Source organism: Numida meleagris, chromosome 1 (genome assembly GCF_002078875.1).
Source record: "Numida meleagris isolate 19003 breed g44 Domestic line chromosome 1, NumMel1.0, whole genome shotgun sequence".
Classification (NCBI taxonomy): Eukaryota; Metazoa; Chordata; class Aves; order Galliformes; family Numididae; genus Numida; species Numida meleagris.
The window spans coordinates 20,164,581-20,182,079 of NC_034409.1; the positions used below are offsets into that span (position 1 = coordinate 20,164,581).

Genomic DNA, 17,499 nt, shown 5'->3' on the forward strand with positions numbered 1-17,499 from the left:
CTGCTTGTGCCTGCTGGTAACATAGTTTTTCTCAAGTGTTCTCATGTTCTCTTTGAAGAACAGTGAAGCGAGAACAGAGATTAATAGCACTTACTTCATGGCAAGATGTAACTCGAAACTCATTTGTGTTTCCATGGCCCTATGTATAGTAAAGTAGGTACTAAAGAATTGCTGCATTAATCTTCAAGTCACAGTAGTTTGCATGTCAACAACTTCCACAAAGGCAACTACGTGATTGTGTTTCAAACACTGTGCCTTTATTACTGAGCAAAACTCAAATGATGGATGCCTGTTAATGCCCGTGGTTACTGCTACTGATGAAGAGAGACCTTACCCATCTGCCTTGTGCAATGTTAAACAGTATTTGCAACTTTCGAACAGAATCTCCTGGCAGCCTGACGTGTATGCAGAGGTGCCAGTGCAAGAGGCTTTGGCTTTGCTATTCTTGTCATCTCTGTTGGGAAGGTGTATGGCTTGATGAGCTGAAATGCTGAAAAGAGGAGGAAAACAGTTTGCATTCTATTTGTTGAAAGTCATCTTTCCTTTCTACTGTGATAGAGATTTACATAAACTGATTTTAGAATCTAAAAAACAGAGTCCAGCCACTGCATACCAAAGTAGCAGTGAGTGAGTCTAGGGTCTAAGCAAGTCTTAGTTTTCATGAAAACCATGTTCCAGTTAGTCAGTTCTGACGAGAGCAATCTTTTCCCCCAAAATTTAAAAAAAAAAAATTATTGTGGCTGTTTCTGATTTTGATTAAGTCATTGCCTTACTAGGATTACAGAGGCCACAAGAGTGGTTCCACCGTGTCTTGAAGAGCTAGCTTAGAGGTACATCAAGTCAGAGAGCACAGGACCACAAATTTACCTCCTCAGCCCCGTACCCCAAATGTATTGTATTAGATGTTGCTGATCTATGAAGAGTAAGTGGTAGTCTGTAAACAATTCCTGAGCCATTTAACATAAGCAATTAAGAGTTGAAATTTAAAGAACACCTTCAAAAGTCTGCTAAAGACATTGGGAAACACTGGAGTTTTTCCTAACAGAATCAAAGCAGGTAGTACTCAACTGTATACATAACGGCAGCTTCTTGTTAGTGCATTTCAGAAAGTAGTGAAGGTGTGAGAAGCATGTTCTGTGTTGCAGCTGTTGCAACTTTACCAGTAGAGCAGCAGCTAAATGCTGTGCTGTGGCAGTGAGGTCTCTCAACAGGTATCTTTGCTTTTGAAAACCATAATCTGTAAGTGGTTGCACTGAGAACACAAGTACAAGAAAAAAATATGCTCTTCTAAGAGTGTTTTAGAATGTGAAGTCTTTATTGGAGGCACAGTCCCTCCTGTTGCTCATTCTGCTGTTTTTAAGTTCTAAATTAATGAAATTGCTGCCGGTGGCATGGCATAGGTCAGGCTAAATGACTGCTGTAGGAGCTGCTGGTAAATACTCTGTTATTTCTGTTAGTTCTGTATTTTGTCATAGCAGATGTTTAACTGTGCTTTATCTAATAAAAGTTACATCCCTAGCAACTACATAGCAACATAGTGAAGGTCAGACTGGGCACCTCCAACATCAGCCAAATGATGTAAGTCATGCCAGCTCAAGTAGCCGAAGATACATACGTGGCTGCATGCTACCCAATGCCATGCTGAACAGGCTTCACAGGCACATTATGGGTGTACTTCAATAAATAATGGCGGGCTGGAGCCCTGTTCATTTTTTCTACTCTTCGTCCTCCCAAAGTGTGGTCAGTCTATACAAACAAACATTCACTCACAGAATCAGAAACAATTTGTCTCAGTTTTACCAGGCTTGCTAAAATTTATATACTCTTGATTATTTAAACAGTTGGCTTTTTTCTAATAGCAGTAGTAAGGAACATGCGAGCTAGGAGAAGGGTGTTCTTCTAGGACAGTGAATAATGGGAGTGTAAAATAATCCTTTTAAACTGCTTACATCTCCTTGCAGCATTAGGTATTGTTACGCTGCAGTGCTTCTTCAATGGTATTTCAGTACCAGTCTGATGAAAATTGCTCTGTGAGGCACAAGGAAACGCCCTGCTGTGTCCCACTGAAGAACAGCGAGGAAGCAATGTGCTGTAGAAGGCAAACTGCAGACCATGGAGTGAACAACTGTTCCTGAGTGGAGGACGAAGTGCTGCCAAAATGTTGTGTTTGGAAGGGCTTGGCATTTGACTGAAAGGCACAAACCAATGGGATGGTTCTTCCGAGGAACAGAAGAGACTGTAAGGAAGGAAAGAGTACCATCAGCAAAGGGAAAACGGAAAATAGAAAGTTGGAAACAAAATAGACCTCCAGAATGTCGCTTTTCCTAGCCATTACTCGCTTCACTCTGATTTCCATATATAACTTCTCTTCCTCTTGCCTAACTGGAATGTGTAGTCTTCATGGAAGTGCTGAAACTGAACAGAAGATTCGTATCTGATATCTGCGTGGCTGCAAATGCCTGGGAGCTGTGTTTTAGCTAGATTGTCTAGGCTCCCTTTCTAGCTAACAGAAGTACATACGGTCGTTTACTTCATCCTAAAATGTGTCTGGAATACTTGAATAAATCCCCAGAGGTGCCTCTTTCTGTTGATAGTGCAGTGAGGCCAGAAGCTGAGATGAGCTGAGTTCTGGACAGCTGAAGCTGGGTGCACTAAAACCTGCCTTAGCTGCTCATGTCATCTCTCCCTGCAAGCACGGGAGACCAGTTTGTTCCTAGTTAATGAAAAGCAGTGTAATAAGAGGTGAAGGACAGCAGTTGGGGAAATGAAAACGTTGGAATTCTGTGGTTGTCACTGCTGCAGAAGTAAACTGGTTTACCTCTCTGTGCAATACAGTAGCACAAATTAAATGGTTCGGTGGGCTCTTTAGTACCATGATGCTTAGCAGAAGTGTGTATTTCCATAACAGATTGGTGCGTTCCAAACAACACACAAAAAGTAACAAAATGTGTCTCTGTATGAACAGCAGGAAGAGGAGCCTGTTTGCTGTCAGCCTGGCTGGGCCTCGCTATCCGTGGTGGTGTGCATCTGGAGGGGCCACAGCAGCCAGAAGAGCTGTCCTGTTGGCATGCAGGTCAAACAGGGAGCAGAATCATCGTTAGTGCCACAACTCTGAAGTAACCCTGCAATATCACATCCTACAAGCCAAGGACTTCAAAGGAAAAGCCCTAATGCTACAACCTGGGTGATTCCAGCTGTCCCTCTTCGGCAGCGCGGCCGTGCGGTGAGGTGGGCACCTGCGGGGCGAGGCAAGGCGGCCGGCTGCAGGAGCTGCCCTCGGCGCAGGGCGGGTGCGCGTGGTGGCTGCTGGGGGCCGGAGCAGGGCAGCCCCTGCACAAAGCTGTGGCAGTGAGGCTGGGGAACGCGCAGCAGGAGGCAGCTCGTGGTGATCCGCTAAAAGTACGGTTTGGGAAGCCACGGGGCTTGTGGTTTCCTTTCTCCTGCTAACAGCTGTGCCCTGGGGCGATGAGAACAGGATAGCCGGGACTGAAGACTAGTGAAAATTTCCCTTCTGGCTTCCCTTAAATGAATGAGCATGCAGCGCAGATGGGATAAGTGAGGTGGAAGAAGAAATCCAGCATAAACATTTCCTGCAGAGTGATTAAAATGCAGGCGTTCTTTGTATTCAATAGGACAGTGACCGAAAGGCATTTAAACCCCTATTGTCATTCCTGTTCTGGAGAGCGCCCTTGAGGTTGTGCTGCCATTGCCTGGTTTAATGCTTGATGTTCGCCACAGCGGCGGTTTTAAGTCCCAAGGCACCAGTCTGATGGAATTGCTGAAACGTTAGTAAGCAGAGACTTTCTTAGGCTCTCCATTAATTTTACTTAAGCCGCCACTGATTTTTAACTGCAACCCGTTTGGCAGATTGTTCATTCAGATTGTTTCATCCATTACACTACTATCAAGCTTTCTTTAAGCGTGTTGTACTGGGTCCCACTAACAAGGTAATGAGTCTTCTCACATACATTGCAAGTGAATGTTACTGTCTCCTTTGCACTGAAAATGGCAACTGTGATGTTATCCCTTTAAGGTTCAGAATGCTCTCAAGCTATCTTAAAAATGATTGTGCGCTCTGAACATACGTGGCCTTTATGGTAGTGGCCATCAGCCTCGCTTGTGTGCAGGCAGTGCTACCTCCACAGAAGAACCTAGCAAGAGAGGAATCTCAGGAACAGAATTTTTTTTTAATTGACTTCAGTAGAAAGTCTCACTGGGAAGAAACAGATTGCAAAAGAGCAGAATTAATTTTTAGAGAATTTATTAATAGCATAAATAAAAATAAATTCATTACAGGCAGATCATTGCTGCTAATTGCAAATTGCTCTGTAATCATTATCCAGATAAAACTGCAGGTCTGCATGGGATCTGTGGGAATTGAATGTTGATTCTGTATTAGAACAAGATAAGAATTTTCTTCATTTCATGGCCTCTGCTGCCGTTTGGGTCCTTTATTAAAACCAGCTAGTAACAATTTATGTATAGTCAGCATGAAAATATGTTATACTTTGTCATACACATTGCAAGAATATCCTGCACAAATTAAAAGGGCAAGTCATTACATGCCTTAGGGAGGGCCTGAAGAAGGTATTGAGGAAGGCCTGGCACCTCTCCAACCCCCTATGGTGCTCTTTGTGTAACAAAGGAAGCGTCCTTTGGACAGAATGGAAGAAGCTTTGGAGAAAATCGCCATATCAACCCGGTAAGAGGAGTACCGAGACATCTTGGAAACAGCAGGATGGTGACTGACTGGCACAAGTTAGAACAAGTGTCAGAATGTAATGAACAAATGTAAACCTTCGATAAGATTGTGCACCTGGAGTACCCAGCCAATGGGGAAACAGGGGAGAGGGTAGGCAAGGGGGGAAACAAGGTACAAAAGCTGTCATACTGTGTCCATAGGTGCGCTCCTGTTTTACAGGACGCCCGCCATTGCAATCACGAGTTAAATCTGCTTTTATCAGAGATACCGTCCTGATAAATTATTTGGATATTTCCAACAGGATCCAAGTTAGCAAGCTTTGGTCTGGAATCAGAAGTAACTGCGGTTGTCCTGCTTGCAGAGATTCCCAGAAATGAAATGAATTAACACCTTTTTCAACGTGAAAAAGAAGTTTTAAAATGTTCAAGATAATTTTCCATTCCGCTTTTTGCATTTGCCTCCTAATGCCTGTGTCAGTGTGTGGCTGTGCAAGAGGCCCGGCGCGCTGAGGAGGAGCTCACACGCAGCCAGCAGGAAGCGGCCCTGCTTACAGCAGCGCTGAGCACACGGCAGCGGGCAGCCTGGGGGCTGTCCTGAAGAGCACCATAAAGTGGTGTCCAACACGTTCCTTGTATAGATGAGTCCTCAGGCATTTTATAACCAATTATTCAGAGAACTAACTGAAATTCAACACGGTAGGTGCATTTCTAAAATCTCTTGAATGTAATCACGTGCTTTTAAAAGTACTTTCTTTTCTCTCTTAGTCCCCTGTGCACCAAGCACATCATCATTTCCTACAAAGTAAAATTATGCTGGTGATCCTGGAGCAAGTATGCTCCAAAGTGTCTACTTCAGTATCTCCCTGGGCTCCTACTGCAGAAGGGATTTGCTGTCTCTGTGTTTTTGTCATCTGAGTTTTTACCAGTCCTTTGGGGCAGCACGGTTGCTTAGTTTGCCTTTAATCCTGGGAACCACGGAACTGGTTAAGAACACAAGAAATAAAAATAATCCTCATTTCCAGTTCACATTTATCCCAAACACAAACTTTTAGAGTTAGAAATCTTAGGCTGTCAGTATGTGTGCACCGTCTGCTTTGGAAGACATGTTCTAAGTGGGCGTTTTTGGTGTTCTGAAATCACATTTTGGAAACCTGCTTTACGCAGTGCAGGTGCAGGCTCTGTGTAAGGGCATCGTCCGCTCTCCACAGACAGCAGAAGGAATCCCGCTGTAGGGTTTGGATTCGGAAGTGATGCAATTTAAACACCCCAGTTCAGTTTTCAGGAAGTAGATTGTCTCCACATCAGTACAAATCAGTGTGCTTTGAGGCGGAAAACCTTCAAATGATGATGTTTTGTCAAGTATTCATGGATCTCTCTCCCTGTGATCAGAAAATTAGCGATTTAATGCAATTGTTTAACAGCTGCCTGCTTACATTGCGGTAAACATACGTGGTTTAATAATTCATCAGCACCCAAGCAGACCCTTTACCACGGACAGAATGAGACCGGTACCCAGCAACCCTTCCACCTGGCTGGCAGCATCTGCATCAGCACTGCGCGGGAGACGAGCATCTCCCTCCGCAGCCGAGCCAGGAATTACTGCGTGCCCTCGGCCGTGCACCACAGCCATCGCATCCCCTGCATTAAAGAAACTGCACAGCCCCTGTACCTCCCACTGCCACCAGCGTCCTGCTGTGCATATGAGACTTCGATAGAGTTACTTTTGCTTTCGATGAGGTGATGTAGATGGAAGTTTGCATAGGCATCTCATTTCATTCTTCAGAGACTAATTTCCCTTCCGTGGCTTTGGGAAGACGACGAACAGCGGCAGCCCACAGCCATGGAGCCGGGTGCCCCATAGGCAGCATCTGACTGCAGAGATGTCCTGTCTTGCTTGACTCGACTTCTTCCTTTTTTTTTTTTAAACTTGATTTTTTTTTTCTAATATGAAAATGTCATCATATCCTAATTTAATTCTGTTCCAGCCAAAGCCTTATTGAATAATCTAAACCTATAAGCCTTTTCCATCAAATATCTATGCAGCTTATGAATCTGCATGAGGTTATTCATACGCTTTAATTTTCCATATCAGAGTCGCAGAGTACATGTTTAATATTTTAAAGATGCCTTTGCAAAGACTATTACATCAAGTCAGTTTTTCAGAGTTTATCGTCCAGTTTTGCCCCGATATATTCGATAACATTAGTTACATTTCTGGATTCCTAGTGTGACACCAGTCTTCTCTTCAGCTTCTCTGCAAAACAAAGCAGTTATGAAACAGAGGAGCTCTGCCCCTGGGCTGAGCTGCCAGGCCTCTGCTTCGTGCCTGCAGAAAGGACTGCAGGGTGCCATGGCAGGAGGGACAGGAGAAACCATATCCACTGCACAGTAGGGCAGCATCTGCCCTCACCTCCTTGACTGACATGATACCACACGTGGCATATTCTCTACCATTGCTCCTCAGGGAAGATTACATCGCCTGTGTCGTGGTACTCACCCACCATAATGATGGATAAAAGGAAGTTCTTAACAGAATTTCTTCAGGGTTCAAGAAGTTGTTTAAATTCGGAATTATTCCGGATATTTTTCAATAACTTCATAGTAAATTATCTGCAAATTAATTGGTTCCTTGGCCACTAGGGGTTCATTGGTTCCAAGTCTGCACACGGATTTCATGAGCTGTCCCCACAGACAAAAGGGTTTTGACCAATAACCAGCAGGTAGCGTTAGGTGCGCTCTTTAAATTCAGCAGTAAGGGCTTATGTTAAAACCAGTATTTTATAATACAAGTTCAGCATAATCAGAAATGATTCAGCTGGTGATGTTCTCTATTCAGAGGTAAATAGTTCAGTACAGTCAAGTTAATATGACCAGCTAGTGCTAAGTGATGGACAAATGCACGCCATTTGTAGTCACACATGCAATGGCTTGTCCTTACTAATATCTGCACTCCAGTGTGACTGGCTGTGTATGACCATCACGTTAAGAAAATGTGTCAGAGTTTACAGGACCGGGGACACAAGCAGCAGCACGTGCAGATCTGCCAAAAGCAGCAGAACAGTACACGAACTAAAAATGTTTTGCCCAAGGCTACAGAATTACATTCACAAGATTACAGGAAAACCAGTAAGCTTTGTTGACAGATGAGAATCCAGCTCTTTAGGAGACATGGTGCATGTAATCTTACTCTAATAGCTCTCTGGGGTGATATACCGTACAAAGCAAAATGTTTACAGCCAGGAAAGAAGGACATGATTTGCAGCAGCCATACAGCACTGCATATTGTACTCAAAGGAGTATTTGCTTTCTGGGTTTAGGCATCCTTCCAGTTTGTAACAAGACCTGAAACTCTACCGGTGTAACATAAGGTTATAGAGCAGGTTTAGCATGGAAGGGGCCTCTGGAGTTCAAGTCTACTTCCTCCTGCTCAGAGCAGATCCCACAAGGTCAGCTTGGGCCGTGCACAGGCAGGTTTTGGATAGCTCCAAGGAAGGACAGGCCACAGCATCCCTGTACTACCATTACCCTTTTTTTTTAAATTTCACACACCTAATCAGAATTCCTTCAAACTCATGTCCTTTGCCTCTTCTCTATACCCTCCCACTAGGAAAATGAAGAGAAGAATGTGTCTTCAGTAATCTTTTCAAGACAACAGTCAAAAACAAATGCTGATTCCTGAAGCTGAAGTCTTCAGGCCACTGAGTCCTTCCAGTATCCAGTTCTGTTCACACTGGAACATATCTGAAGACAACCTGATGCCCAAAGTAATTCATACCCAGCAACATCCACCGAAAGATGGGACAAAGGCTGTCTGACCCCTGTAGATATACAAGAAGTAATTGACCTTGCAGGGCAGGCGCATAATAGGGAAGTCTCCACACATCTGTACATGTGGATGCCAAGCTCGAGGCAGGTAAACCCCCTTGCTCCCACTCATGCTGCCGTGCCTAACAGGTTCCAAGCAGCGGTGATCAGTGCCTATGCAGTGCCTAAGTTGTGATAGCTGGAAGGGGTAAATCCGTCCTCTCCATGAGAATGCAGAGCTGTTCCCAGGAGGACCCTTCCTTGTGGTGCATTGTGAGACTTCCATTTTCCTAGCAGGCTCAAGGGCAGAAGTCGTGTTAGCCTGCCAAGGCATATGGCTTTGCTGGGCCTGCATACTGTTTGCTGGCAGTTGTGGTTTGGGACGCTAGATCAGAGAGACCATTCCTAATTAAGTGAAGGCATTGAGTATGGAGACTGAACACAGCACGTAACATAAATCTGGCAAAGACGATGAATGCTGTGACTGCTTTCTCATCCATCAACACTTAAGGATCAGCTGAATGAGGCACGGACAGCATGGTAGGTGGGATTATACAGTCCTGCTGACATGGGATGACCAGTGATGGCTCCACAATGTCTGAAGGATGTCATGGCTGTAAGGGAAGTCCTCTAGTCTTCCAAAGCCATGGTACATGGCTGAAGAAATTCATTCTGCTCCTGAAAGAGGCCCTCAGCAATTTCACTTTGCAATTCCAGTTTGTTTAGAAGATTCAGAGTAGGGTTGGCCTGTGCAAGTGTAACACAAACGTAGAATAGCACCAGCCTGAAAATCACCTGGATGTCAAGCTTGCAAAAGCATGTAGATACGTGCATGACTTGCTGTGTCGTGGTCTGCAACTGGAAAACCAGAGGCAAGTATTTTTAAAGCAGAGCCTACATACTTTAACCAAACAGTGCTCCTTCAAAAGTACTATAGATTTAAGGCTCAAGCAGGCAAGGGAAATTAGGGATACCATATGTGCTCAAATCCACGCCACGCCTAACAATTCCGATGAGTTATTACTCACTGCGAATGCATGTACTGCTTTGTGGATTGTGAACTGCTGTCAGACACATTACCCTGATAGGTTACAGATTTTGAAGAGCTTCTTTTGCCTTTGGGGGTTGTTCTTTTTGTTTAGGGGTGGGTGGTTTTTTTCTTTGAACGCTACTGGAATGGCGGTACTGTTAATCTTTATAGACTATTCTGTGCCTAATTAATTGTAAGGACTTAGGTAGCTGAGGGCTTTTATTTTCCTTTCAGAATAAAATATCATTAAAATGTAAATCTGTGCGATTGCTGGCTTGGAGACATGGGGATCTGTATCATTGAACTTCGTAGCTTATTCACTGTTTTCAACTGCATTAATAAAAATATGTTGTCACAGCTGCTCCTTCTCATCTGCATGCAATTAAATGGACAATATCAAGTGTCTTGATATTAATTTTAATTTAAATCAAGTGACCTATATTAATTTTACTAATGTATCCAAGAGGGTTAAAATAGTCATGTAGTTAGAGCGGCTGATGGATAAGTGAACGGCCCGCATCAAAAAGACTGCAACCTGCACAAACACAAAAACTGATGAAAAATGCAGGAATTTCACTTCTTTCCTTGCCTCTCCTAATTTCCTTTCTCTCTCACGTCTCTACCTGGGTATGCGAGGAAGGGATGACAAGAGACTGCTACATCTTTTATTATTATTCCGTGAACCCGTGCAAAATTCCCTGCTGCGTTCCTTCTGCATTTCTCCACCCCCTTGAACACGGCCTCTGCCTTTTGCCTCTGCGGCAGTATCTTCCGCAGCCCTCTCTACTCCTTCTCCAGGGGAGCAGCAGTATGTTCAGGTTGCTGGCAGCGCAGCTTATCCTGCAGATCTCAGAGCTCCTTGCAAGCCCCATCCAGCTAGAATTCCTTAATAAGCATGCAAGAAAAGGAATCCCTGCTGTACAGTTTCTGTCTGCCAAGATGTAGGGTTAAAACTTTCCTTATTCTTAATATACCATCTGTTTGAAGGCATGGAGATAGCAAGACGATAATTGAGCATAATTGAATGCTTTGAGCCACTGTAAGTTCACAACAGGAGAGTTTTCTTTTGTTTTAATTTAATGCAGTTCCAATACCCTGTACCAGAGGACACGATATCGTAGGGGCTAGAACACCTCCCTGGGAAGTGAGAAATCTGTGTTTTAGGCCCTCTTCAGCCTAAAGAATCTGAATATGTACTTCTCAATAAAATGCCTAATCATGCTACAAAATCAGCTACAACAGTGTTGTTCTCCATCCGTCCTGCTGAAGCAGAGCCAATGTGCAGCACAGCGCAAGATTAATGGGATCAGGGAGAGGCAATCAGCAACCAGGGAACTGTGTGTAGCACAGTGAGATGAGTCCTGGAGATTTTTGCTCCTTCCTCCAAATTATATTCATGTATCTTAGCTTGTGATGCTTGAACACGCAGGACTAGCATCAGGAATCAGCTCTTACACCTTCAATCAAGTTTAATTAAAAAAAAAAAATCATCATCTCATCTGTACTTCCTTGTTCATTTGCATTATGAGTTTACTTCAACTTTAAATGCTCCTGGCTACACTGAACTGGAATTATAACAGCCTTCCATGTGATAGATAATACCACTGCCTGGCAGGATGAAGCCTTTGCTTTGCAAGCTTCAGCCCGGAGTTTGAAAGAATGTTGCTGATTGCAGTCTGTATTGAGCAAAGCAGGTAAGCCTGTGCTTTGCTTTCTGTTGTCAGAATGTGAAATTCTGGAGGAGGAGAATAAAACAAGAAACAATACAGAAAGAAGGAAGCAGAAAAACAACATCAACTGAACAAGCAATACACTTACGTCTCCACTCTCCTCTGAAGTAATATAAGCTGTCAACATTAAATTCAAATAGATTTTTAACATGCTTTTTCCCCTTGGTCTAAGTTCCTCTATTTCAGTGGGCTTTGTCTAAATGTATCATCAATCTCACATGGGTAATTTCACCTCCAGGTCCCAGGCACTACCATGCCCAGGCTTTCTCATACTCTATGCATTACCTGCAATGAGCAACCTGCATGTAGCTGTGGTCTCTGCTACAGAAGCATTTCAGCACCTTGTAAAAGGCAAGAAAACCTCTGGGTTTTCCAATGTCTTCAACCGCAGTATTGAGCCACCACAAAACTTCCACATTTAGACTCTGTGCAGCCTTTTGGCTTGCACCACTGTAAGCTCTCTTGCTTCCACCACTATAACACCATAATAATATTGCAACAGAAGCATTAAAGCAATGCTGCGTAAAGTCTCACATCACAGGACACAGAAGTACTCCTTGTTGCATCCTCTTGTTTGTTGTAAATATCTAGCAGGGAAGTCTTTGGAGAATAAGATTTTTTTAGCTTGGAGCATGTAAAATAGCTTTTCAAATCATGACCGAAGCATATTATGTGTCTGACTCTTCCCCTCTACTTCCCCCCTCTAAAGACTGGAGACTTGAGACATGACTGATGGACAGTTACGGTGCTTACTGACTGAGCAACACACCAGCAAGTGACTGAGAGTACCTTAACTGGCTAATGAAAACACAGTGGCATTCATTCACAGATGTATCACTACAAACAATCAAGACTGAGTTGATACTGATACGTCTTCCCCTCTAGACTCTTCACTACCTTCATAGCCCTCCTTTGGATGCTCTCAGATAGTTTTATGTCCCTCTTATATTGTGGCATCTGTTACTGTACCCAAGGTGAGGCCGCACAGAGCAGAGCGGGACAACCCCTCCCGGCTGGCAGCGCTGGGCCCTGGTGCACCCCAGAGCATGGTTGGCCCTTTGGCGGCCAGGGCACGCTGCTGACTTGTGTTCAGCTTGACGTCAACCCAAACCTTCCAATCTCTTTCTGTGGGGCTGCTCTCCAGCCTCTCATCTCCCAGAAAAACGGGACCTATTTAATAACCAACTCCTAAATATGCTTTCTTTATTGGTCCCAGTTTTACTGCATCAACACCCAAATGTATTTCTAACTGTGCTATCCAAACAGTTTTTTCTTAAGCCTTGACTTCCCTGAATAACTCTTATTAAGCCAAGCAGTTTCTCACTTCATGCAGGGACAGCCTGCACATCACAGCAAACCCGTTTGGTGCTCACACAGTATCCCTGCCCTTGAACAGTGAGTTGCAGTCAGCACTCTGGCTCCCGTGGAAGGCTTCAGCTAATGTTAAATCCCAAGGCTTGAGCAGGGCCTCTAGCTCACAGCATGCTCCTGCTCATGCCAGGGCTTCCACCCCAGGGGATCCCTGAACACGACAAGCAGACAGTGCAGACATAGCTAAGAGAATGTCTCTCTACTTTAAAGCCTCATCACAGGCCTTTTTTAGCACAAGGGGGCACAAGAAAGGACAGACATAAAGAAGGCAGAAACTGGTGTCTGCTGATGGGCCAGCAGGAAGAACAAGGCAGGTAACAGGCAGAAAGAACCCAGGCCATAGAACGACCTCCTGCACCAATCACTTCCTCTGTGCAGATAGGAGAAGCTGAAGTAGCAGCAGCAGGAGGGGTGTGAGAGCCAGCCAGCCTGCACTGCTGTCACCTGCCAAGCCTGCAGGGTCAGCGTGAGCTCCTGCCACCTGCACCATCTTCTGCTTGAATGTGTGACCGGTGCTCAACAGACAGGAAAGGGACCTGGACTCAGTAGTGCTTCTCCAATCATTTTAACAAGTCTGGTTGTATAAGCTTTTCAGACCTGAGTGAAAAGGAGCTAAATTTGCTTTTGATCACGCACTTCTGCTTGAGAAATACAGTACAGCAGAGTGAGCACAAACTCTTAAGGTCCAGCGGAGTAGAATTCCCTGGGGAACCAAGAGATTGAGAGGATGAGACATATATGAGCTTAGAAGTTGAGATCCATTAGCAAGGAGACGTGCATTGCTGCAAAAAATACTTCACCAGTGTCAGCAAAGGCATCACATCTTACTGTTAAGCCACTTTTTCTTGACAGGGAGCACGCAGCCTCTTGCTGCCAAAGCCTCATCTCAGTGCCAGCAGCCACAGCCAGGCTGCACTGCCAGCTGCCACTCCTCACTATCATCTGGCCTCTCGCTTTACTGCTGAAAGCCTCACCTCTGTGCTAAGCCCCACTGTCACAAGCCACTGCCAACTGCCAGTCCCCACTGGCTACTCTACACTGCCTTGTCTCGCTGGGTGCATCTGCACTGCAACCACAGAATGACCGGTGCTTACGCAGAGCTGTGGTAGCACTACCTGCAACCCCAGTGCAAGCATCTCTGCACCACCCGAGCAGCTGGTCCCACGCTGCTGCCAGGTTAGCTGTGTGATCCCCGAGGTGGGCTGAAGAGAAGAAACGTCCCACAGCTACCTCCCAGTCCTACTGCTCCTTTCCAGTGCTACCAGGGAAGACTCACCCTTCCCATGAGGGAACGCATGAAGAAGTCCTGGTAGCATGAGTGATGTTAAAACCACCAGACAAAAAGGCAGCAATTCCCAAGCGACTAGGAACTGACGAGGGCAGCGTGCAGCTGCCCTTGAGGAAACAGCTGAGCTGGGCCAAGCTGAACTATAATAGACACTGAGTGGGATTTATGTGTAAACTCCAGACATCTACAGTGTGGAAGTGATTCATCTCATCTTGAAGAGGACATCTGCATTTGGTCACATCAACTGCACGGTTACGTTACTTATTTCTCTTCCTACATGATTCAGAACACTCTGAAACTACTCTGCAATATCAAGCCAAGATGCCTTCAAGTTTGAACTAATAAATCTCACACTGCATCTAGAGGTAGTGTAACCTCTTCTGAGAGGGTAAGTGCTTCTGGAGGCTACAGGTCTCCCTGTCAGAATTTGCCATCAGTCTTTCACTGTTACCCATTTTCTTTTAAACTTCTCAACTTTCAGAACTTCAAAAAATCAAGATTAGAAAAGGTCACACACTTTACCTTCAAGAAGCAATACATTCTGAATGATAATACCAAGTGATTTATTCAAACTGTCTACAAAATAATAATCCTTTTTTGATCTTTTGTTAGAATTAATTAGAATTCATTCACAAGACTTCCCACTTTGATCTGTAAATCAAATTCTGACCCTGCCAGCAGCCTGTGAAATATTTATTACCACGGGATTATTATCACAGACTGATCATTGTCTAGATTATCCAGCAGCATACATACCAGCATGTTAGTGCTGAGAAACTTGGTCACTGTCTCTGTCAAAAAACATAACAGGAATTTTTCTGCACCTCAATCTCTGCCCTACTGTGGGTTTCTGTTTACCCTCATGATTCGGTTTGACAGTACTGTTCCATCTTGGCTACCTCTTTAGCTTGCTATAGAGACATTATCTTGCCAAGCAAGATTACAGAATCAATATGATTAAATCAAATAATGTTATTATCATGAAGAAGGCTTCAGAAGAGAAATTTAAATTATTCATGGACGTCATGTTTATTTTAAAAACGGAGTGACTGATTTACAGTTATTTTTCTACAGGAGCAGGACTCCTTGCATATTAAATGTGGAACTAGATATGATTTTGGGGAAAGACCTAACATGTCTACAAAAGCATGTGTGCCGTGGAAAAGATGGATGGGGATTGAGCCAAATACTTTTCCATAACTAGAGGCCATCGAATTAAACTATGCTCGAAACAAATGAAGTTGTTTTTCATATAGCAGATTATAAGCCTGTGGAACTCCTTACTAAAGGATGTTGTGGATGCCAGCATTTTGCACAGTCTCAAGGGGAGAAAAGGAGAAAAACTCTGAGAATGGACTCTTTGGAAATTATTACATCATCACAAGATCAAGAAGACTCCCTGAGCACAGCTGGAAGCTGAGTTGTACTCAGGAAAAGGCATCAATACACACTGCCTCACTTTCACATTGCCCTGTTACAGCCACTCTGGGAGACGGAATACAGGACTAGATGGACCCAGAATGGCTGCGCCCATTCTACAGATGTTTATGCTGAGCCTCCTCAGAGGTAGTACTTGAGGCTGGTACTACCTCCTCAGGCAGAAACATGAGGAAGTACTCAGAGTCAACATCTTGACTGCAGACAAGGGGTAAAGGCTTAGGCAGGGGAAGAAATAAGGAGAAACAATAGAGATTGGAAAACAAAAAGTAAGCAGCTTGTTTTAAGTAATTGGACAAGCAAAAGAGAGGATTTGAAAAGGAGATTACAAAGCAAGGATTAGGGAAGTCGTCTTTCACCAACACTCTCAACAAGCAGGACAAGACTGTCAACAGCAGAGAAAAGTATGATGAAAGAATCACAGTGCTGAAAGCCTGCGCAAAATTCTGCTGTTTCGCCGTGCTGGCTCAGGCTGTCAGTCCACCTTGCTCAGTATGGTCCCACTGACAGCACAGTAATACGTGAAAAGGAGCAGGAGTTTTAAGTTCTTTGTTGTTAGAACAGAAAGCCTGTACTTCAGAGGCTTATAAAATGCATGCATAGCCCAAATACAGCCACGGCAGAGAATCTAGCACATCCACTCTGCATCCCAGGTAGGAAGCTCCCTTCCAGAGTTCAGTGCAGCAAGCTCCTTTCTGCTCTGCTTCCCACCTTGCCCTTTCCACACTGCCGCCAGGGACACTGCTGGTGACCAAGAACTCTCTGCTCAGCAAGTACCTGCTGTACCTGGACAAGGGGGGAGATGGGTGGTATGTTTTCTCCATCTTCTACCAACAAGGCAGGGACTGCGTCTTGGTCCTCAGGGCTGCCTCTGCTACCACGGAGCAGATGGAGGGTGAGGAGCAGGAAAATGAAGCAAGTAATGGTGACAGCTCTCCTCCCTTCTCACCCTCAGAGCTCTTCTCTGCTGTCTGGGCTGCTTCATCAGGGCTGTTGCCATCAGGACATCCCTCTTGCCGTGCTTATTTTATCCCTGCTTGGATGCAAGGACCCCTGCATAGAAGTATTATTTTAAGTTCGCATCCATTATTTAAACTTGAGTAATTAAACTTGAATAACAAACAGGATCATGCTATTGTTCACAGTGAGTGGGGAAAAGGAAATTTCAAGGCAAAGATGAAAACCTCCGCCTCACTCACGCTGCGCTGCAGATGACAACTGCAAATCTTTGAGGGGAAAACAAACATCAGCAATGTTTGTTTAAGCATATCTCTGGTTTTCATCCCAGCACTGCTAAATATAAGCTCCCGGAGCAACCCAAGGAGGAGCCGTGACCCGGAGCTTTTGTCCAGATGCCATTGCTGCCCGCTGCGACGCAGCACGCGTGTCCTTCTGTGGCGCAGCGTGGTGCGGGTTCTGCCCGGGGCCATGAGATGTGCTTCAGTGTCCACCTGGCCCAGGGGTCCCTGCCCACCTGGCCCGGGGGCAGCGGGAGGCCCAGACACCGCTGTGAAGGTGCAGGCCTGATTCCCATTAGGCAGAACTGAAAGCTGTCCTCCTGATTTCTGGGCAGACTCTCTTCCCCTCAGGCTGCTCCATCAGCCGTGACTAACTCCGCATGAGCTTCACCAGGCAAGCGGCTGGAAGGGCTTCTAACGGGAGCACCTTATCCTGACATGCACCAGGTTGGGGACCTCCAGGGCTGCATCTGCTTGGCTGAAGCTCGGGCTTTCACCGCCCGACCTTCCGACCAGTACCGCGCGCCCACGGACACCGCCGGCCCGGCCGGGCCCCGTGCTGCCCTGCGCGACGCGGTCGCCGAGGCGCAGCTCCGCCGTTCCCGCCCGCGCCCCTCCGCCTCGCGCCTCGCCCTTCGCCTCGCGCCTCGCCCTTCGCCCCCCGCCCGCCTCAGCGCCCCGCGCACCCCCGGAGCGCCGCCGGCGCATGCGCGGTGCCGCCGCGCGGTGCCTCCTGCGGGGACGCGGCCGCGGCGCTGCCAGGGGCCCCGCAACGTGTTGCGCGCCGCTGCCTCCCGCTCGGCGGCCGCGGCTGTTCCCTTTAAAACCTGAAAGGCCGTCCGCGCTGCCGCCATCCATTCCGGTCTGCTCCTCCCCGCAGCCCCCTCTCGCGCCGCTGGC

At 45.8% G+C, this 17,499-nt stretch overlaps 1 long non-coding RNA gene across 1 annotated transcript; it reads right to left on the bottom strand.

The window, feature by feature from the left end:
* Positions 5-17,231, bottom strand: LOC110392494. The gene is made up of 3 exons (XR_002434427.1): positions 16,148-17,231; positions 1,950-2,236; positions 5-490 (listed from the first exon to the last, which is right to left on the bottom strand). It is a non-coding gene; the product is annotated as an uncharacterized LOC110392494 (long non-coding RNA).